Source organism: Leopardus geoffroyi, chromosome X, assembly GCF_018350155.1.
Source record: "Leopardus geoffroyi isolate Oge1 chromosome X, O.geoffroyi_Oge1_pat1.0, whole genome shotgun sequence".
Taxonomy (NCBI): domain Eukaryota; kingdom Metazoa; phylum Chordata; class Mammalia; order Carnivora; family Felidae; genus Leopardus; species Leopardus geoffroyi.
The window spans coordinates 16,700,658-16,723,099 of record NC_059343.1 but is presented as its reverse complement, the minus strand read 5'-3'; the positions used below and the strand labels follow the sequence as shown (position 1 = coordinate 16,723,099).

The 22,442-nt window shown below is 40.4% G+C and overlaps 1 long non-coding RNA gene across 1 annotated transcript in view; it reads left to right on the top strand.

The window, feature by feature from the left end:
- LOC123594217 overlaps positions 1-22,442 on the top strand; it is a 583,276-nt gene that overhangs the window by 354,386 nt on the left and 206,448 nt on the right. The window contains exon 4 of the long non-coding RNA XR_006710712.1: positions 13,140-13,201. This is a non-coding gene — a long non-coding RNA (uncharacterized LOC123594217). The remainder of the gene's footprint in view (positions 1-13,139; positions 13,202-22,442) is intronic.

Sequence of the window (22,442 nt, the reverse complement as noted above, 5' to 3'; positions counted from 1 at the left end):
GTATAATCTCATGTCATCTGCAAAAAGTAAAAGCTTGACTTCATCATTGCCAACTTTGATGCCTTTGATTTCCTTTTGTTGTCGGATTGCTGATGCTAGCACTTCCAACACTATGTTAATCAACAGTGGTGAGAGTGGACATCCCTGTCGTGTTCCTGTTCTCAGGGAGAAAGCTCTCAGTTTTTCCCCATTGAGGATGATATTAGCTGTGGGCTTTTCATAAATGGCTTTGAGGATGTTTAAGTATGTTCCTTCTATCCCGACTTTTCCGACGGTTTTTATTAAGAAAGGATGCTGAATTTTGTGAAATGCTTTTTCTGCATCGATTGACAGGATCATATGGTTCTTATCTTTTCTTTTTATTAATGTGATGTATCACATTGATTGATCTGCAAATGTTGAACCAGCCCTGCAGCCCAGGAATTAATCCAGCTTGATCATGGTGTATAATTCTTTCTATATGCTGTTGAATTCGATTTGCTAGTATCTCTTTGAGAATTTTTGCATCCATATTCTTCAGGGATATTGGCCTGTAGTTCTCTTTTTTTTGCTGGGTCTCTGTCTGGTTTAGGAATCAAAGTAATGCTGGCTTCATACAATGAGTCTGGAAGTTTTCCTTCCCTTTCTATTTTTTGGAAGAGCTTGAGAAGGATAGGTATTACCTCTGCTTTAAACGTCTGGTAGAACTCCCCTGGGAAGCCATCTGGTCCTGGACTCTTATTTGTTGGGAGATTTTTGATAACTGATGCAATTTCTTCGCTGGTTATGGGTCTGTGCAAGCTTTCTATTTCTTCCTGTTTGGGTTTTGGAAGTGTGTGGGTGCTTAGGAATTTGGCCATTTCTTCCAGGTTGTCCAGTTTGTTGGCATATAATTTTTCATAGTATTCCCTGATAATTGCTTGTATTTCTGAGGGATCAGTTGTAATAATTCCATTTTCATTCATGATTTTCTCTATTTGGGTCATCTCCCTTTTCTTTTTGAGAAGCCTGGCTAGAGGTTTATCAATTTTGTTTATTTTTTCAAAAAAACAACTCTTGGTTTCATCGATCAGCTCTACAGTTTTTTTAGATTCTATATTGTTTATTTCTGCTCTGATCTGTATTATTTCCCTTCTTCTGCTGGGTTTAGGGTGTCTTTGCTCTTCTGCTTCTACTTCCTTTAGGTGTGCTGTTAGATTTTGTATTTGGGATTTTTCTTGTTTCTGGAGATAGGCCTGGATTGCAATGTGTTTTCCTCACAGGACTGCCTTCGCTGCATCCCAAAGCACTTGGATTGTGGTATTTTCATTTTCGCTTGTTTCCATATATTTTTAAATTTCTTCTCTAATGGCCTGGTTGACCCATTCATTCTTTAGTAGGGTGTTCTTTAACCTCCATGCTTTTGGAGGTTTTCCAGACTTTTTCCTGTGGTTGATTTCAAGCTTCATAGCATTGTAGTCTGAAAGTATGCATGGTATGATCTCAATCCTTTATACTTAGGAAGGGCTGTTGTGTGACCCAGTATGTGATCTATCTTGGAGAATGTTCCATGTGCACTACTCGAGAAGAAAGTATATTCCCTTGCTTTGGGATGCAGAGTTCTAAATATATCTGTCAAGTCCATCTGATCCAATGTATCATTCAGGGCCCTTGTTTCTTTATTGATCCTGTGTCTAGTCAATCTATCCATTGTTGTAAGTGGAGTATTAAAGTCCCCTGCAGTTACCACATTCTTATCAATAAGGTTGCTTATCTTTGTGATGAATTGTTTTATATATTTGGGGGCTCCCATATTCGGTGCATAGACATTTATAATTGTTAGCTCTTCCTGATGGATAGACCCTGTGATTATTATATAATGCCCTTCTTCATCTCTTGTTACAGCCTTTAATTTAAAGTCTAGTTTGTCCGATCTAAGTATGGCTACTCCAGCTTTCTTTTGACTTCCAGTAGCAGGATAGATAGTTCCCCATCCCCTCACTTTCAATCTGAAGGTGTCCTCAGGTCTAAAATGAGTCTCTTGTAGACAGCAAATAGATGGGTCTTGTTTTTTTATCCATTCTGATACCCTGTGTCTCTTGGTTGGAGCATTTCGTCCATTTACATTCCGTGTTATTATGGAAAGATATGGGTTTAGAGTCATTGTGATGTCTGTAGGTTTCATGCTTGTAGTGATGTCTCTGGTACTTTGTGGTCCTTGCAACATTTCACTCACAGAATCCCCCTTAGGATCTCTTGTAGGGCCGGTTTAGTGGTGATGAATTCCTTCAGTTTTTGTTTGTTTGGGAAGACCTTTATCTCTCCTTCTAATCTGAATGACAGACTTGCTGGATAAAGGATTCTCGGCTGCATATTTTTTCTGTTCATCACATTGAAGATTTCTTGCCATTCCTTTCTGGCCTGCCAGGTTTCAGTAGATAGGTCTGCCACTAGTCTTATGGGTCTCCCTTTGTAAGTTAGAGCCTGTTTGTCCCTAGCTGCTTTCAGAATTTTCTTTACCCTTGTATTTTGCCAGTTTCACTATGATATGTCCTGCAGAAGATCGATTCAAGGTACGTCTGAAGGGAGTTCTCTGTGCCTCTTGGATTTCAATGCCTTTTTCCTTCCCCAGATCAGGGAAGTTCTCAGCTACGATTTGTTCAAGTACACCTTCAGCCCCTTTCTCTCTCTCTTCCTCTTCTGGAATTCCTATTATACGGATATTGTTCCGTTTGATTGCATCACTTAGTTCTCTAATTCTCCCCTCATACTCCTGGATTTTTTTAAATCTCTCTTTCTCTCAGCTTCCTCTTTTTCCATAATTTTATCTTCTAATTCACCTATTCTCTCCTCTGCCTCTTCAATCCGAGCTGTGGTCGCCTCCATTTTATTTTGCACCTCATTTATAACATTTTTTAGCTCCTCATGACTATTTCTTAGTCCCTTGATCTCTGTAGCAATAGATTCTCTGCTGTCCTGTATACTTTTTTCAAGCCCAGCGATTAATTTTATGACTATTTTTCTAAATTCTTGTTCCATTATATTGCTTAAGTCGTTTTCGATCAGTTCGTTAGCTGTCGCTACTTCCTGGAGTTTCTTTTGAGGATAATTCTTCCGTTTTGTCATTTTAGATAGTCCCTGGGGTGGCGTGGAACTGCAGGGCACTTCCCCTGTGCTGTCGGGAGTAACTTGCATTGGTGGGCAGGGCCGCAGTCAGACAGGATGTCTGCCCCCACCCCACTGCTGGGGCCACGGTCAGACTGGTGTGTACCTTATCTTCCCCTCTCCCAGGGGCAGAACTCACTGTGGAGTGTTGTGGCCTCTGTCTGGGCTGCTTGCACACTGCCAGTCTTGTGGTGCTGCTTCGATGGGATCTGGCCAAGGGTGTATTAGCCGGGGTGGATCTGCAAGGTGCACCAGGGTGGGAGGGGCAGGCTTAGCTTACTTTGCCATCAGTGGTCCCCTGCAGGAGGGGCCCTGCAGCGAAGGGAGGCAGGCAGACCCGTCAGAGGGATGGATCCACAGAAGCACAGTGTTGGGTGTTTGTGCAGTGCAAGGAAGTTCCCTGACGGGAACTGGTTCCCTTTGGGATTTCGGCTAGGGGATGGGAGAGGGAAATGGCGATGGCGATGGCCAGTGCCTTTGTTCCCCCCGAGCTGAGCTCTGTCTTCCAGGGCTCAACACCTCTACCTCCCAGGGTCTTCTCACCCTCCAGCTCTCCAAGCAAAGCTGTTGACTTATAACATTCCAGATGTTAAATCCTGCTGGCTGTCAGAACTCAAGCAGTCCGGCCCCCCTGCTTTTGCAAGCCAGACTCAGTGGCTCTGCCTTGACAGGTGGGCTGCCCCTCACCGCCCCGACTGCCTCCCTCCAGCCTGTGGAGCGCTCATAGCCTCTCCACCCTTCCTACCCTCTTCTGTGGGCCTCTTGTCTACACTTGGCTCCAGAGAGTCCATTCTGCTAGTTCTCTGGTGGTTGTCTGGATTATTTAGGCAGATGTGGGTGGAATCTAAGTGATCAGCAGGATGAGGAATCTAAGCGATCAGCAGGATGAGGTGAGCCCAGCATCCTCCTACACCGCCATCTTCCTCTACTCTCCTACACTTCTCATTTTTCACACAAGCAAATCGAAACTTGGAGGGGTTAAAGAGCTTGATCTGACGTCACAAAAGTAAATAAAAGGACTCACTTTTGGACCTAGATCTGCAGGGACGATAACTCATGTTCTGGGGGCAGAAAATCACATGCAAATTTTGAAATGGAAGCCAATATGTGGTATATTAGGCTGGGTTCTCTCAGAAGCAGACCCAGCAACAAGGATTAGAATGTCAGTGCTCTATATACAGGGAAGGAAGGAAGCCAATAAAAGCCGTGCATCCTCTGAAGAACTCTAGGAGACAGCCTAGAGCACACCTCAGAGTTAATCTAACAAGTAGGCAAGGCAACTGAGACATTTCTCTACGAACTCCTATGTTAGTTATTGGTTAAGAGATGCTGTTGGCAGCACTCACAGCTTGCTCTGAGCACAGACTAAGCATGCTCCCTGTCAGAAAAAGCCTTCAGACAGAGTCACAGATGTTCAACAGAAAGCAGCCTACAGCAAGTAGAGGTAAGTACTGAGGGATGTGGGCAGGGCACCAAGGCCATCTGCAATACATGCATATGGCCCTGGGAACCAAGAAAAAGGAAAGCGAGAATAACCCATTCCCTGGACACAATCAATTTTGCTGCTTTACCCACCATCCTCTGCACTCAGCTTAACCTACTGGGATTTCTCAGCCCTAATTTTCACCATTTTTTTTCAGTAATTATCTCTTTTCTATCTCCAGCTGGGCAATATGGACTTTCACAGAGATACAGGAATCACCATGGGGCTGCTACAACCAGAAATGATGGGACCCACCATTGTACACCAGAACTTTCTACCTGCCAGCACTACCCTGCAATATGGAAATCTGTACCCTCCCCACAATAAAATATCTTTCATGCTGTCCTCCCATGAAGCAAAAACTAGCTACTCAAACAGTCCCCAAATTCCAACTTTTGGAGACCAACATGAGGTCATTTTCAAAGACAGGGTCCTATGTCTGAAATACCATCCTTAAACTTCCTCATTCAAGATTTTGCAATTCTAAAGTTTCTAAACTAAAAAACATAACCCAGCGAGCTAAAAATCACATAGTTCTTTGGGGTTAAATAATTCTCTAATAATGGTATAGGTTGGATATTTTATTAGTAGTGATAAAAATTTTTTAATTTTTTTAAGTTTATTTACTTATTTTGAGAGAGAGCGACAGAGAGTGAGCAGGGGAGGGGCAGAGAGAGAGGGAGAAAGAGAATCCCATGCAGGGTCCCAGTGGGACTTCAACCCATGGACCATGAGATCATGACCTGAGCTGAAACCGAGAGTCAGATGCTTAACTGACACACCCAGGCACCCTAAATAGTGATAAATATTGATAATACTAAAGAGTTCCAATATACTGATGGCTCTCTATGTGCCTGGCCATCTGGCTGGCTCATTATTTCTCACTCTAACCTTAAGAGAGTTTTGTAAAAGCCATGGGTATGTCCATCAGCATCTCAGAGCACACACTCTTATGTTTTATAAGCTTGAGACACCAGTCACACAGATGGAATGGCCGGTGGCTCCGAGTTACACTGATAATAGCCAGTAGGGAAAAAAGGGCTCTAGGCTGGCCCAGGCAGGTAGGGGAGATTAAAATTAGTTCTCTTCTCTTTCCTGTGATTCCCAAGTTATTGGCACATCAACTTTCATCATTTTCCTCAAACTTGCCTTCCAATATTTTCCCTCCTTCTGTCCCTTGGCCTCCTTTCATCTCTTTGCCCCAAAAAACAGGAAAAAAAAAACCCAAAAGCCCACATGGTTAATTAACTTCTCCAAGGTCACATAACAAATAAAAAGTCAACCCAGGGTCCAAACCTAACCCTGGTTGTTTCCTACCATATCACATTGCCTTTCTAGCATTCCCTGGAGTGAAATGTCCAGGACACATTGCCATATAAACACGAAAGAAATTATTGCTAAATAATTGGCTACTGTCATATATATGAAATAGTACTTCAGAAGGTTTGAAATATGAAAATATCATACAAAATGGTTGATTTATTAATGGGAGCTGTTGTATTCTCCACAAGAAGCCAAATTATTAATGTCATCTATATTTTTTCTTAGAAGGACAACTTGTTAGAATGGAAGAAATTCTGAGATCATCTAATCACCAGCTTGCAGAACTGAGGCCCAGAAAAGTTAAGTAACTAACTTAAGGACACTCAGCTGGCTAGTTAGCAGTCAGCTATGATTAGATTCTGGTTTCTCTGACTTCAGATCTGTAGCTTTTTCACTCACCCCACCAGATTGTGTCTTTTCATTCGAACAGCTTCCCCCCACCCCACCTTGGGCAATTGCAGATGGTCCCAGTTTTTAGCACTGATGCACATTTTGATCAGTTCCACTGCCCCGCATTTCTAACAATTCTCAGAAATGTTTTTCTCACAGGCATTTAGGATAGTGCTATAATAACAGGTTTTTTTTAATGTCTTTTCTCTGAAAGAAATAACACGCCAAAGTTCCAGGCTCTGCTTCATCGTTATATAATACTTGTCTGGGATTGCAAATCACTTGCAAAAGGACAAGGCCTGGGGGAGGCGAGGGTGGGTGTGAATCTTTTGTGGTTTCTTGAGTAACATGAGGCGATTTGTCATTTTAGTGAGGCCAGAGCCTTTGCTCTCAGATCCATATCCAATCAGGCTCATTTCCATTATCTTTGAAAACTTGCAGTTTCTGAGGCTATCCCTGAACTGAGGTGGAACACAATGGTTGCAGACAGACCTCTTTTTCTCTCTTCCCTTCCACCCAAGTAAGAGAACAGGCTAATAATAAACCAAAGTTCTAGAACTTGAATTTGAACTGAAAATACCTCCGAATAAAACCTGTTTCTTCCGTCCTGCAAACGGGAGGGGAAGGGAGAAGTGACAGCAGGGAACCGGGGTATTTTCTGTGAAAGTGCGCCCTCTGGTGATAAATTTCGATAAAGATTTGCTCTCCGGGAGAAGTAAACAAAATTATCATACCCTAAAGAATTTCTTATTGGAGGGGAATAAGATCTATAGATAACTCCTTAATGTTCAACTTTATAGTCATAAGTTAGCGGTTATGCGGGACCCACTGAGATGTTAGTTCTGATGGAGATTGGCACAAGAGAAATTCAAAATACCCAAAATACTTGGGTAGCTCTCCAAATACCTTGTTGCTGGGCATATTTATAGAGAAGTGAAAATAAAGCAACTCCAAAGGGCAGCAGTGTAAATATTTTGGCTAGGTATGTTAAACTCTTGCCAAAATAGTCAGAAGTAGGTCCCTTTAATTTGGGGAAATGGACAAGAATTCCAGAGCAAATAGAGATACTTTAAAAAAGTGTTCTGACTAAATATGAATGAAGAAAAAAAATTTAATACGGTACAATAAGCTATGCTTTCAGTGGCAAAGCCTCCATTGAAGAGTCTTGTCTTTCTACCTTTTTGCCTCCGTGTTTAAGCCCTGCAATCCGCTGCATACCCTTCCTTCAGTATTTAGATTGAAAGGGCAGTGAGAGAAAGCCAACTCCTTTATTAGGCATTCTACTCAGCAATATTCCGTCCCATGCTTCCTGCTTGCATTTGATAAGGAACGAATTCCAATGATCTATGGTTAGCTGCTAGTAGCAAGAGAATTTTCCCTCACAATTCCCTTTCTTCTTCTTTTGCACGCTTCCCACCCACTCATCCACTCCTAATTCAGACCACCTAAACTGCCTCCGTTATTCATGCAAAGCATTCCTCACCACGCTGTGCACAAGCACCCACATTTATATCCTTAGCGATGCTCAGTTTAACCTCTTGGTGCAGGAGAAGTACTAAATCAAATCAGCTGCCTGCGTCTGGCACTCAACGGGGGCTGCACCCAGGTTTTGCAGTTCCCACTCTGAGCCAATCAAGCAGGAGCCCATCAGCAAACAGACCACATTACATAAGGCTGCTGCGGGGCCAGCAATGAGATCAGTAAGGGAGATCACACCGCCACAGCTTCACCCACGTCCGGGGAGAATCTACCAGCCCCTTGTAAGAAGCAAACCCAGACCTCTGTGGCTGTGCGTACATTTTGTGCCAGGCAGTGAGAACATGGGTGTAGAATAGCAACTCTTTCTACATCTGTGTATTCCGAAATTGAGATATTTCGCAGGATTCGTGTTCCCTCGGAGGAATACAGAAACATGCTTTCCTCCTTTGAGATTCCTTAAACTCTATTAAGGATAACCGTGTGCTAGGGATGGCTCTAACTCATTTGTTTGACTATCTGGTCCGTGCGTGTTTGTTTAGTGACTGGGGTGAACAGAGCAGCTGTGATCACAGGAAGGTAACCCAAATTCGTTTTTTCTGCTCTTTGCCGGAGTTTTCTCAGTTCGCTGCTCAGTGGGAAGAAAAGAGGGCATCGCGAGAAATTGAATTCCTCTAAGATAACCTGAATCATAGCTGCCAAGGTTCTAAGCTACATTTAAAGAAGTCCAAATCTCAGATGGAGATTTGGTTTGAGAAATGAGCAGGCCAGTGAAACCTCTCTCCACCTGGAAAGAGATTGTGATAAGAAGAGAGAGAGACCAGAACTGAAGTCATTTTTCATCCACGTGATTTGAGTTGATCCTAAGTAGGTCTTTGCTCTTTGTCTCTGCTATGCATTCAGCTGCTGCTCTTTCAGTTTAGGGAAAATGAGAGCAGTGATTGAGCATTGCTTTCAAGTGGGAGATTTTCCTACCAAGATAGGACACATATTTAGTATGCAAAAAAACCGCCTTCTCTCACTTTTGAGATAAAATTTATATTCTATGGATGTTCTCTTGTTAGATATTTAAGGTAGTATTGCATTGTAGGAAAGAGAATTCGAATTTTAAGAGGAAGAGGAAATGGGGGAGAGAACGGGTGATGGTGGGGGAGAGAAGAAAAAGGAGGGGACAAAGAAAAGTAGTAAAGAGTCCAGGAATATTTACGAGTATGAGGTAAGCAAGTTCTTCTCTAAGAGAATATCAATTCATTGCTGTTACTGATCAGTGAGAGAGGGATAATTAGAGAACCCAAGGGCTCATGGGAGCTCAACAGAATCTGAGATTAGGGGTGTTCCGACTATGCACAGCCCGCTCCCCGTTGAGAATTTTGTCTGACAATAGTGTCATGACAATAATGACGGTAATGTAATGGGAGGTGTCACTGATGTGAAAATGTCATACGTGAGATTCGTGTGGACAAAGGAAAGGCTGAGGACCCCTGCAAATGAGCAAGGGAAAAGGAAATGCAATCTCTTCACTGCAAATGAAAGACAGCAGATCTGTATTTGGAGATGAAATATAGATACTCTCCAAGAGGAAAGTAAACCCAGTAATTGTCACTGAATACCTGCAATACCTCCATCCCAAATAATAGAGTAAAACAACTCTTTGTTAAGAGAGAGCCATGTCGTTCACAGGGACAGTTGATCACTTTGTGGCAGTCACTGTGCATAGAGCTGGGAATCTACATCTTTCCCGTGATGAGCCTTTAGAGATTCTTATTATGTAAATATGGCTGGGTGGTAGCTGGCTTTTGGTTCAGTGATGCTGTTTTCAGCATTTTTTGACGAATAATTTCTAAATTCTGCAGCAAAGATTTTCCAAAACCTTAAATCTGAATTGAGTTCAATATACAAAGTTTTGGACCTCTTTATGAGCTGCCTTTGTTGTAGCTATTGTTATTGATGATGATGGTCATGATGATATTTTGTTGTCAGCAACGATGAGGTTGTACAAATAAGGAGACAAAAGAGGTAGATCTTTGTACGCTGAAGCAATTGCTGGTGAAGGATTGATTTTATAAAAGGTTTTGCTTCCATCTAGTGGTTATTGTGTACAACTGTCTTATTCTGACAAGTGAAATTAATTGAACGAGATTTTGAAGTGCCCTTAAGCTGTGCAGGGAGCCGGTGATTAAAATACTAATGCTACTGTCTTTAAAACACTGCTAATAATGATAGGACTCTGCTGTTGATGAGTGCCCAGCATAGTGGAGGAATCAGCCACTTAAATTGCTGTAAACAGAACCAGTAACAGTACCACCAGTTAGTATTTCTGTAATGCCCAGTGCATGCCAGATACTGATAGAAGTGTTTTACATGTTTTAGCTCACCTGATGTACTCAATAACCCTATGAGGTAGTATTTTTAACCTCATCTTACCAAAGAGGGAGCTGAGGCTCAGAGAGGTTATATAACTTCTGCAGAGTCACACAGAGGAAGTGTGAGAGCCAGGTTTTGAACCAGACCAATTGGCAGGAGCCTGTTCCCTTACCACCATATATTCAGATGACAAGTACAATAGAAGAGATTTGTAGTAAGTAACTACAGGAATTGAGCCACGGCAGTGAGGATGGAAATAAGAATTTAGAGCAGGGAAGAAATCTCAAATGTATTTAGGGAGAACTAATAGGATGTGGCAGGCAATTGGATAGGAGAGGAGGAAGGAAAGTTAGAGTTTGTGACTAAGCAGAATGGGAGACAACCAAGTAATTAACCAAGTCTCAATTTTGATGTAGGCATAAGTGTGAGGAGAAGGGATAGACTCTCATTTCTTATTTAGAGCCTTAGAAGTGAGAAGAAGTAAACATATTTCAACAAAAAATGTAAATACCACAAAAGATCGGTGCATGCTTAGGAAAACTGTTCTTTCCTATTGTGAATCCCTAACTTGAAGAAAACATACAAGAATACAGTCATTGAATAAGACTTTCTAAAACTTTCGACATTTCTGAAATTGAAAACCTGTATTGTGAGCTATACCTACCCTTAAGTATTCAAATGTTTTACTATAGGGTATATGAAAAATGCTTAATGTGGGACCCTTTATGATACGTTTTCATGAAATTTTTTTTAGAACATTATTAAATTTGGAGGGACCTTGGAGTTCAAGTATTCCAACCTCCTCATGTGACAAATAGAGGAAGTTATATCAAGATAAGTTAATATTTTTGAGCACCTTCACTATAATAAGGAACTAAGATGGTAATTGTGTGAGATAAAAAGAAATAGAACACAGAGCTTTTATTCTCAAGATGTTTACATTTTATTTGGGGAAATAACAGTATAGTGTACAAACTAGTTGCTCTTCTGGTGTGCTCAGGATCCAGTCTCCTTCTTTTGGTCACAGCACTCGGAATTTCTTTTGGGGGCCATTTCTCCTTCACTCTCAGTGATTTATGTGGGCTTACTCCATCTCTGGCTCCATGTGATACAGTCTAGCCAATAAGAACAATAGCCAATTTATATGGTGACGATAATTGGTCCAGGGATGAATGGGCTCATTGCTTGGCCCAGCCAATAAAAACAAATGAGGTTCATGCCAGGAGTTTTTCTGAAATGCTTTGAAGAAAAAGCACCCTCTTTCCACAGAGGTTGCCAGGTTGGTAGAAGGACAGTCTAGAGCTTCTGGAGGCCACCTTGTGAAGAGAGCATCCTGAGAATGATGCTACCAGTGGAAGGTAGACTGAGAGAGGAATGAGACTTGGAAAGCTCATGGCAATGTGTGATCCTCTAAATAAAACTGCCTTAGAACTTTGCAGAACCACCATCCTTTTTACTGTAGCTTCTCTATTCCTGAGCTCTTTAATTTAATCATCCACATGGTTGACAGAATTTCCTCATTGAGCGCTTATATTCCTTGATTCTCATGTCTGCCTGTTGCCTATTTAATTGAATGATCAGTTAACTGGGTATAATAGTCAAGAGTCCCATTTTCTTTCCTACGGAACTTTGCAGACGTTATTCCATTGCTTTCTGACATTAAATGTGGCTTATGACTATCAGATAAATCACAAGATGCCCAGTTAAATTTGAATTTCAGATGAGCAATAAATTTTTTTTGGTAGAAGTAAGTTCCAAATGCTACATCTAAATTTTAAAATTTAACTGGGCATTCTGTATTTTTATTTACTGCATTGGGCAATCCTAATAAAGCTATAGAAAGGTTGAAGGAAAATCTGATTACTCTCCCTTCTCCTCACGACATAGAAGACTTGTTTTTTTTTTTAATTTATCTGCATACCTGAATTTTTTTTTACTTAAACTTGAAATGTAATGTTCAATGTTCTTTCTTTTCCCCCCAGTACAAAGGAAACCCTTTTGATCTTAACATTTCCTTTTACCTTCAATGCAAAGAGTTTTCCTGTATTCTAACTCTCTTTCTACATTTCAGGAACACAATTGTCTAGTATGTTGAATTACCTTGTCTATCTTCCATATCTATCCTCTTCTCTCTTATTCATCTTTTCACCTCTGCATATATTGAGACTAACTGAAATATTTTTCTGTGCTTATTTTCAGCCCTAAGTATTCTTTTTGCCATCTCAAATTGATTTTTTAAAGAAGGGTAAACAAATTTCTCAAATGCTGCAATCTCACTCTGTTGTTTTATCATCTCATCCACTACTTGTTTTGTTGAATTTATATTGTTCCATCTTTTATATAACGTTGAGTACACATAATAAATATCCTCCTTGTTCTTTGAGATTTAGGGAGTCTTCTGCCTTTTATTTATCCATTCATTTATTTCTGTGTTGCCTTGTTTCTAGCTACCTTCCTTCTCTTTATTTATCTACCCATTTATTTACCTATAATGTGATTTCATTATTTCACTGCCATTTAATTTCATCTTGTTAATGCTGAATATGAGCAGCTTTTTGCAAATCTGTCTGCTCAGAAGTTGTGTGGATAAGTTTTAACTGCCCTATTTTCTACTTTGTCCAAGGTGAATCCCTCTCCCTGTTGCAGGGCTAGGTGTTGCATTGTTTTGTAAAGGCAAAAGCCATGTGAATAAAGAAATGGGGATAATTCACCTGGAATGGAGTTAATCCTTTGCTAGGGAATCTGAAATCTGCTTTTTCCTCTGAGGCCTTATTAAATTTCCAGTTCTGGGATCCATTTTACCATCACATTTGAAAGGGATTTAAAGATAACAAAGCCTTCTATACTTTGGGGGATTAATTTAATGAGATAACATAAAGTCTTTTTTTTAAAAAAAGAAAATATGTTATAAAATGCTTAGCATCATTCTCAGCCTGGCACAACTACAAGTTTCATGGACTTTGTTTCTCTTTTCATTCAGATTTCAACCTGAAAGCTTTTGAAATGTACTTCTGTGTGGAGTGAGGGAAGGCAAAGAGAAAGGTGAGTTTAAGACCACTCCATTTTAAGTAGGTATGCACAGTACATGCTCAGTGGAGGGAGACTAGCCAAGCTGGAGTGTTGCATGTCAAATGGATCATAATGTCATCATAGCAGGTATGTCTGCTTTAGTTTTAAACAAAGTAATTTTATGCAACTATTGCCATATTTTATATGTGGCTTTAGGCATAGGCCCTTACTTTGCTAGTCAGCCTTTACCTCTTTCTACCTCCCTCTAGAAACTCTCCATTTCAGCCAAAGTGGCCAACTAACTGGGACCTAAGTAAGTTTCAAATGTAGTCTCTGAAATGTGGTTCAAGTCATGCCACTCCCCCTGAATTACTTTCATTTGCCTATTCTTCCACAGCATTTAAGATTCAGCTAAAATTCCGCCTCCTTCACAATGTTTCCTCTGATTGTGCCAGTCTAAAGTGATTGCTCCCACACTCCCAGAATGTGTTGCATACTGAATAAATGGTTCATCTCTAGCTTTCATTTCACTAATTTACTCTTCAGTTCTGTCTAATCTGTGATTTAATCTATTCACTGTGTTTGTATTTTAATGATGACATCTTCATTTCAAAGCAGATCTTTGGGTGTGTTTTTAAGCCTCTGGTCATTTCGGTATACCTTGATATTTTACCTTTCTTCTTTTTTAAATATGTTTAGTCATACTTCATAGCACATATTTAATAATCTCCTCATTTGAAAGACTTGAAGATCTAATTGAAGTGTTGGTTGTGTTGGCTACCAATGTATCCCCATGCCTTTATATTACCTTTATCTTGAGGAATCCTTTGTGGTCTGGGTTGAGGGTGTGACTTTCCAGACATGATTGGCATTTACTTCTACCAGGGAATGACTGGATGGTGACCACCTTTGATGTTCATTTTATGGATTTTGGCTTACTGATTCATAAAGGAAATATGTATTTGAACCAGCAATTCCACTGAGAGCAAATCTAAGGTCCCAACTTTTTGGGACCCACCTTTTTGGTGGAGGGGACATGGAGAACGGGATGGTTGTCTTGCTGGCGGTGGGTAGATTTTGCTTCTTTTCTATCCTTTGATTGTGGCATAACCCTTTAAGGGTTCTAGCTTTATGAAGTCATTGCCTTCTGCTTTGCTCTAGCCTGAAGTGTAGGTCTTATTCCCATTTGGCAGTTAAAACCTGACCCCCTTAGTTACAGAAACCAGCAAACCTCCCCCCACCAACCCTGAACAAGAACTTCAAGACCCCTGCAACTTTCCTTTCTTGGTTTTTCTCTTCGGTTTTGGTTCTTGAGGAGATCTGTCGTTGTTTCTTGTTATCTCAGCTGTTACAATAAAGGATATTTATAATGTTTTACCCATTATTTCTCGGTGGTTTGTATCAGAATGTTAACATTAGCTAACACATCACATAAAAAATGGAAGTTTACAATCAGTTCAATAATTAATCATAGAGAGCCTTGTCACAGATCCCCTATTGGTGTCTTTACCTATTATTTCAATCTTAAGAAATGTTTTCATACATTTTCTCTTCAGATAAATTACAAAAAAAAGAAGCTAAGAATTATATCTCACAGTCCTTTTTATTTATGATGCTATTTTGCCATGACTCCAGGTTAATTGGTAGAAAGTAAATTGGTTGAAAATGTTTGGTTTGAAAACAATTAGCCAAAGAAAATTGATTAAAAATTAAACTGAATATTGAAAGCTTGTTTTTGTAAATATTGATAATTTGATACACCCATTAGTAATTAGAGAAATACTTAGAGTATGGAGATAGAATGTTGAACAAGACAGATACAGTGTCTTCCCTTAAAGAGATTACAGCATGGGATGGGTTTATAGCCCTTGAAGTGTTTTTAAAGTATATTTATCCATTTTGAATCTTATTTTTTTATTTATAATTTATTTATAATTTACCTTTTTACAATTTGTTTATTTATAATTCATTCTCATCCACTTACTCTTGCAATGCTGATTTGCAAACATGTTAATACATTGCTGTCCTTGCCTCTAGCTCTAAAAGAATTGTCTGAAAACAAATTAGTGTGAGAGTGCATATTTACAGTATCCAGTTCATGTTTTTATAATTTCTGTGCAACCTGGGATAATTGTGCAAATCTTAAACACACTTAAGAATTTCGTCTACCTTCTCCTTTGCCTTTTTATCTTCTTAATTTTCAACCATCACTGTTCATTTAAACTGCAAGAGTAAGTGGATGAGAATGAATTATAAATAAACAAATTGTAAAAAGGTAAATTATAAATAAATTATAAATAAAAAACAAAGATTCAAAATGGATAAATAGACTTTAAAACACTTCAAGGGCTTAATGTGTTTTTACTATCTTTTCATAAACATTTATTTTATATTTAAAGTTTTCTTCACTGTATTTGACATTATTTGGGCAGCATTTGTACAGTTTGCTGTCAGGATTGAAGCTGTAATACAAAGAAAGTGCAACTACAATGTGAATGCAAGGACAAGCTTAAGGTTGCTTACACTGCTGACCTGAAGGCAGATGGATCTGACATTTGCCTTGCTGTTGGGCAGAAGCCAGAAATCTCTTCCCGGATTTGAAGAAAGATTACCAAAAAACTGTATCTCAACATTGATCCTCATATAATTTTCATGGGCTTTGGGCCACAAGTAATCAATGTTGCTAGTTGTATTTTGAGTTCAATGAAAAATAAACCTCAATTTCCTTTGATGGAAGGCCACCTTTTTAGCAGACAGCTGATACCTGTACACACAGGCCCTTAAATAATTAGTTATTTTTACTCTATTTTTTACATTTCTAATTCTGAAAAATGAACAAAAATGATTAAAGGCACATAAAAATGGAAAAATTCATCGCATAATGCTTATAAATGTTCAGTAAGTGCGAAAATCAATCTTTAGGAATAATTATTTCAACAATTCGCATTCAACAAAACGGTCTAGGACTTCCTATTAAGAATAGCTAGTGTTGGGGTGCCTGGGTGGCTCAGTCGGTTAAGCGTCCGACTTCGGCTCAGGTCATGATCTCTCAGTTAATGAGTTCAAGCCCCACGTCGGGCTCTGTGCTGACAGCTCAGAACCTGGAGCCTGTTTCCGATTCTGTGTCTCCCTCTCTCTCTCTGACCCTCCCCCGTTCATGCTCTGTCTCTCTCTGTCTCAAAAATAAACGTTAAAAAATTTTTTTTTTAATTTTTTTTTTCAACGTTTATTTTATTTATTTTTGGGACAGAAAGAGACAGAGCATGAACGGGGGAGGGTCAGAGAGAGAGAGGGAGACACAGAATCGGAAACAGGCTCCAGGTTCTGAGCTGTCAGCACAGAGCCCGACGCGGGGCTCGAACTCACGGACCACGAGATCGTGACCTGGCTGAAGTCGGACGCTTAACCGACTGCGCCACCCAGGCGCCCCTAAAATTTTTTTTTTTAAAAAAACAATAGCTAATGTTTGGGAGTAGCAACAATTTTGCCCGTCCCAGATAGTCCTTTTATGATGTGCCTTTGACACTCTTGAGAAGTGGGGAATCTGTGGTTCTTCCTGTGTATCTGGGAAGGCTTGTTATTAAAGCTGCAGTGATGCTGTGTGACCTTTGGGGCTAGGTCATAAAAAGTGATAGTTTCTACTTCATTCCCTTGAGTTGCTCATGCTGACAGGAAACATAGATCACTTACTCAGACCACATGGAGAGGCCATGTGTAGGTGTTCTAGCTGATAGCCTGAAGGGATCGCACCAATAGCCAGCAGTAACTACAGGACCCACAGGTGAAGATGCCCTCAAACGGTTACAGATTCCAAGTGTGGAATCCACTCCAGCCTTTGAGCATTCCAGCTGAGCCCCCAGACAATGCTGTGCCCATCTCAATTCCTGACCCACAAAATCCACAAGCATAATAAAACAGTCATTTGACACCACTGTGTTTGGGACAGTTTGTTACACATTAGTAGACAACCCGAACGTCGCCTCACTCACGTATAGCCCAAAAGGCAGTGAAAAAGAGAAATCTTTGCACAATAGAATTTCAAACACTTTATCTCTGTGTCTACTATGTTTGGAAAGGGAGATGGCCTGAGGTTGGCATCTATCCACATTCCTTGGCAGTGGCTAAAGATCTGAGTGGGTAAACATGACCTAAAGGAAATAAAATCAGAAGTTTGGTGACAAGGTTTGGGAAAAGGATAAACAGACTAATTTCTCTGAGTGAGCTAAGAGACTGAGAATATTTCTATCTGGTGTGAATGGTCACTGAGAGGCCCCTGACAGCATTATTCATACATTGTTGTTCACTATACTTTATTCCCACTCCAGAGCTTGATCAGAGGGCCCATAATGGTCAGGAATATGGAGTATTTTCCAGAAATATTCCAGGAATATTTTCCAGAAATATGTTTGTTTTGGAACCCACAAGCCTCGCTTCTTTTTTAAAGAGTTGATTGTTCTCTGAAGGAAAAAGAAATTCCCCTAATTATATTTAATTTGAATATGAAATTGCTATTTTTGTAAGTGAAAATGGTTGAATATTTGGCTTAATATTTAAGAAATAGATTATACTTCCTTATGAGGATAGAGGAGTAGAAAATCCAGGGGAAAAAAATAAGGCAATCTATTGATCTTTGTGCACAGTGCCCAAATTCAATGACAGAGCTAAATCAGTGGAGAAGTTAGTTTGTGTCATTATTCCATGATCTAATCCTAGTTATATAAAAGTGCTGACTGCAATGTCAGTCAAACAATGCCTGGTTAAAGGTTGGTAATGTAGGAGGATTGAGAAAAATGAAGGGAGAAGGAGGATAAAGTGACTGGTAGAATTAAAAGGGAATCAACTGCCATCATAAAAGACACACGTATCTGCTTTACTAAATTTGAAGACCCATGAAGTACAGAAGAAGCACTTAACTATTTGAGTCATGGGTGAGATGGAAGACAGTAATTGCAAATACTATTTTTTATTTGCTTCCTGAAACTTGTCCCTGAAGATAACAGCAAGTTTATTAGAAAAAGCTAACATTTTATTTCAACTCCTCTAGAAATAAAGGGAAACATGAAATGTCTCCAGGCCAACATGCTTTGCTGCATCTTGACCAACAAAAGCCTTTGGAATGTGCCAAGCAATCTCTCACATTCGTATGCCACGCACTAAGCAAAACACACTTGGGGAAAAGTGGAGGATGCGCAGTCACACCACATTTTCTTCATTTCGCCTTCTCACTCGCCCACCACATTCAAATTCAAAATTCAAATAGTATTCGTTGGCAGCTGTTGTAGACTCTTGGGGAACATCAGTGAACACAACACACAGAGAGGGAGCTCCTTAAGAACTGGCTTTATGGGATTAGGAAAATAATCAATACATAAGTAAATTTTTAAAGTATGCCATAAAAGATCATAAAATCTAAGCAAAGGACAAAGCAAAGAACAGAAGAGCAAGATAAAGGCTTTAGGAGTGCAGGACCCAGGGTTGGGAGCAGCAGAGGACAGGCTACAGTATTAAATCAGGTGGTGTTTGGGGTAGAGCTCCCTGAAAAGGTGAGATTGGAGCAAAGATGTGAAGGAAGAAAGAGTTAGGCAAGTAGATAGCTAGGGCAAGAGCATTCCAGACAAAGGGAATAGCTAATGCACAGGCCCCAAGGCAAGGGAACATTTCTGGTATATTCCTTGAACAGAAGGGAGGCCAGAGGGGCTGGAGTGGAAAAGCAAGAAGAACAGGGCAAGACAGGTGGGCACAGAGATGATGGGAAGCCAGGTCAAGGAGAGCCTCACTACACAGAGGGGCCCAAGAACCAGCAGCATCAGCTTCACTTGCAGGTTGGTTAAAAATGAAGAATCTCAGGTCCCATCATCTCCAACCTATTGGATCATGGTCTACATTTTAACGAAATCCCCCAGGTAATTCAGATGCACATGAAAATTTGAGAAGTGTTCACGTCGAGCTTTCAAGGCCCTTATGAGCACCTGGATTTTGACTGTGAGGGATAGAGTGAGTGCAGGGTTTTGAGCACAGTAGTCACATGGTCTACCTTATGTTCAAAGGTATCACTGTGGCCTGTGTGTTGAGAAAAGCCAGTAGAATGGAGGTAGAGGGAGCAGTCAGGAAGCAATTGCCGTGCTCAAGGGATGAGATGATGGGGTTGGGGCCAGCCTGCGCGAGGTAGAGATGGTGAGCCCTAAGCAAATCGCCTGGTCCTGCTCCCTCTCCACCTCCCTCTCTTCTGCTTCTATCAGACACACGGGTCAATTATACATGGGAGGGTTAGAAAATGCTTCAGAAGGAAGTGACCTTTCAAATTAACTATCTTAAAGAGAGCCCGGGGTACCATGGAAACAAACAAGGGTGGCCTAATACAGTCCCCACTGAGGCCAGAAGAGAATTCAAGAAAGAGGAGATGCTTGAACTGAGCTTAGGAGGAGAAAAAATTAAGCCAGGAGGGGAAAAATAAAAGAGGAAAAGGACATTCTGGGAAGAAATAGTAACATATGTGAAGACGCAGATGTGAGGAACCGTATGACACACTTTGCCTGAAAAAGCGGGGGGGGGGGGGCGGGGGGCGGGTCACTGGCAGGAAATGAGACCATAGAACTAACCAGATCCTGAAGTCCCTGGTGCACTGCAGTAAGATGATCAAAATATCCAGAAATCTCTGAAGTCATCATGTCAGATTTCAAGGTAGGAGTAGATCATTTAGGAAACAAAGAAGAGGATAGGTTGGAAGGAGATGACCCTAGAAACAGGGAGAGCAGTCCCAAACCAATAAAGGATGAGTAATTCATCCCAGGACTCCAAGTCCAGGATTGGTTGTCAGAAATGCCTGAACCCAGATCCCTCTGCCACCCACAACCCTTATAATCTAGGCAAGTTACCAAACTTCTCGAACTGCAATTTTTCTCCATGAAATTGGGTATTCCCCATTTCCTTAATGATATCTCAGACCACTGTGGAGGGAATCAAATGAGATGCTGCATATAAAGCACTTGGCATACAGTAAATGTTCAACAGCATTGATCATATTCCAGCTGTTGTTATTAGGTATGCTCCGACTCCCAGACCAGTATCCTGCTGGCCAGATCCTGTATGTATCTCTGCCAGGTTGTATAAACCTCTCGTGAATTTTAATCATTGTTTTCCTCATCCCTTGTGGAAATAGATTTTTAGATATTGAACTGAAAAAAAAATTAAAGAGCTGCCTAGTTCTAATTCTCCCTGCTGCCTGATGATGCCAGGAGTTTTAATCACAGGAACCAAATATAACTGTGTGCCAAACATCCGTGCTCACGCATAGGCCCTGGCCAGGTGCTTCTGGGCTGTCACTGGGTTTTTGATGTCACTGTTTCCTGTGTGTAATCAGTAATCGACACCAAAGCTCTGACAAAATGACCATTTTTAGAGCACCATTAGCTGTCTCCCTGGGTTTGGCTGTAAATGTAACATAAGTAGGATCTTTAGTGCATCAATTTCTTACTGCAGTCATGTGTATCTTCCTGAAGTGAAGAGCTCTGGGAAGAGCTGAGTGGGTGGGTATTTGGCTTGTTTTTCTGTTAAAGGACGACTTTGATGTTCTTTTACTATTACCTGAAATTTGTGTGCTATTGCAGAAAGTGTTCTTCTCAAGGGAAGAACATGGCTGCTGCTGGAGCTAAAGTGCTGTTTTTGTTATGTGTACATATGAGGCAAGAGGTTTAGAAACTTTCTCCTTACAGAAAAGTTGCCCTGGCAGTTTGTTCTGCAGTATTTCTAAACATCCTAACCCCTAATTAATAACTATAGGCTGTTTTTCACTTGTTTCATGGAGAACACAGAGCTTTCAAATTTGAGCACTGGGAGAAAATTTTTTCCTTGGTAGATATAAAAATTCTAATTGCCACGAAAAGCAAGGTAGCTATATAATTGCCAATGCCAAAACAAGAGGTTTCTGAAGTATGTTAGCATTTGTTTCACATTATAGCTTATCATGCAATTGAAAATACCAACCCCGAAAACACTCTATGGATAAGCTTTCTTTGTGTTTTATTATATACTTCGGTAAAGACTTGTAAATCAGAATTATAGATTGAATAGAATTGTTGATTTGAGAAACATAAACTTGTTAATTTGAATGACCATGAGGGAAATTGACTTAAACAAAGGAAAGATCAATAAAAACGTTTCAAAGGTTTTGGTTATCATGGGTTTTTGATTAAACAAATTTTGACGTCTGTAGAAAAGCTAATACAGCTAATTTACCAGCTGGAACTTTTACAAGGTTTGGAATTTCAAACTACACCCATTTCTCTGAACAAGTAAGTTAATTTCTTTTGCATTATCTAGTGTGTGGGGTGTGGAGGGGAGGAATGCAATACAAAACCAGGTCCCTCATGGCTCTCTCATAGGGCACATTTACTTGAACATAGCAAATTTTGGTTTCAACCATTGTGATCCTCCTGGAAGTTGTAAGAACTTAATGAATGAGCATTTGGAGAAAATGAGCATGTTGCAACTGATGTCATCCCCAACTCATTCTTATTTTAAAATCAACAAAGTTTTTTCTCCATGGTAAAATTTTCCATGTTCTCAGAAATTGTAATTCTCATAAAGTGCATCATTAGCTTTAATTTTTCACCCCTCCCTGTAGCCTACCTTTTGTCATGTGATTTTGGAGTTCCTTCATAAAGGCAGAGTGTATATTGCCACCCCTTATCTCTGAGCTAGGCCGTGTAACATCCTTTGGTCAAAGGAACGTGGGCAGAAGTGTCAGGGTGGCAGGAAAACCTCAGCCTTAAGAGACTTGCATGTTTCTGCTTGCCCTGTTGTGGGTCTGCCATTCCATAAGAACGTGCCCGAGAATGAGAGACTCATGGAGTTGGGCCTCCCAAGCAGAGCCCAGCCTAAATCAGCCAACCCCCAGGCAGCTGCAGATTTGTGAGCAATAATAAATAATTGTTGTTTAAACTACCAACATTTGTGGTGGCTTGTGATGCAGCAGTGGTTAAGTCACATAATACCATGACTGATATTATGACTGGTATCAAGTTACTGACTTGAGTCGCTCTAGGCTGTCACCTGTAAATACACAGAATGTAGAGCCAGTTCCTGTAATAAAGAAGTTACCCAATTATTACCTCAATGATAGATTATGTCTCTATGATACATCAAAAAAATAATTTACCAACTATCATCTGTTGTGGGCTCAATGCTCTACTGGGTGCTGGTACACAGGATAGAATACACTGAGGTAGGCCTCCAAATCCCAGACAGTGGTATATGCCTTCTAGTAACTGAGAAA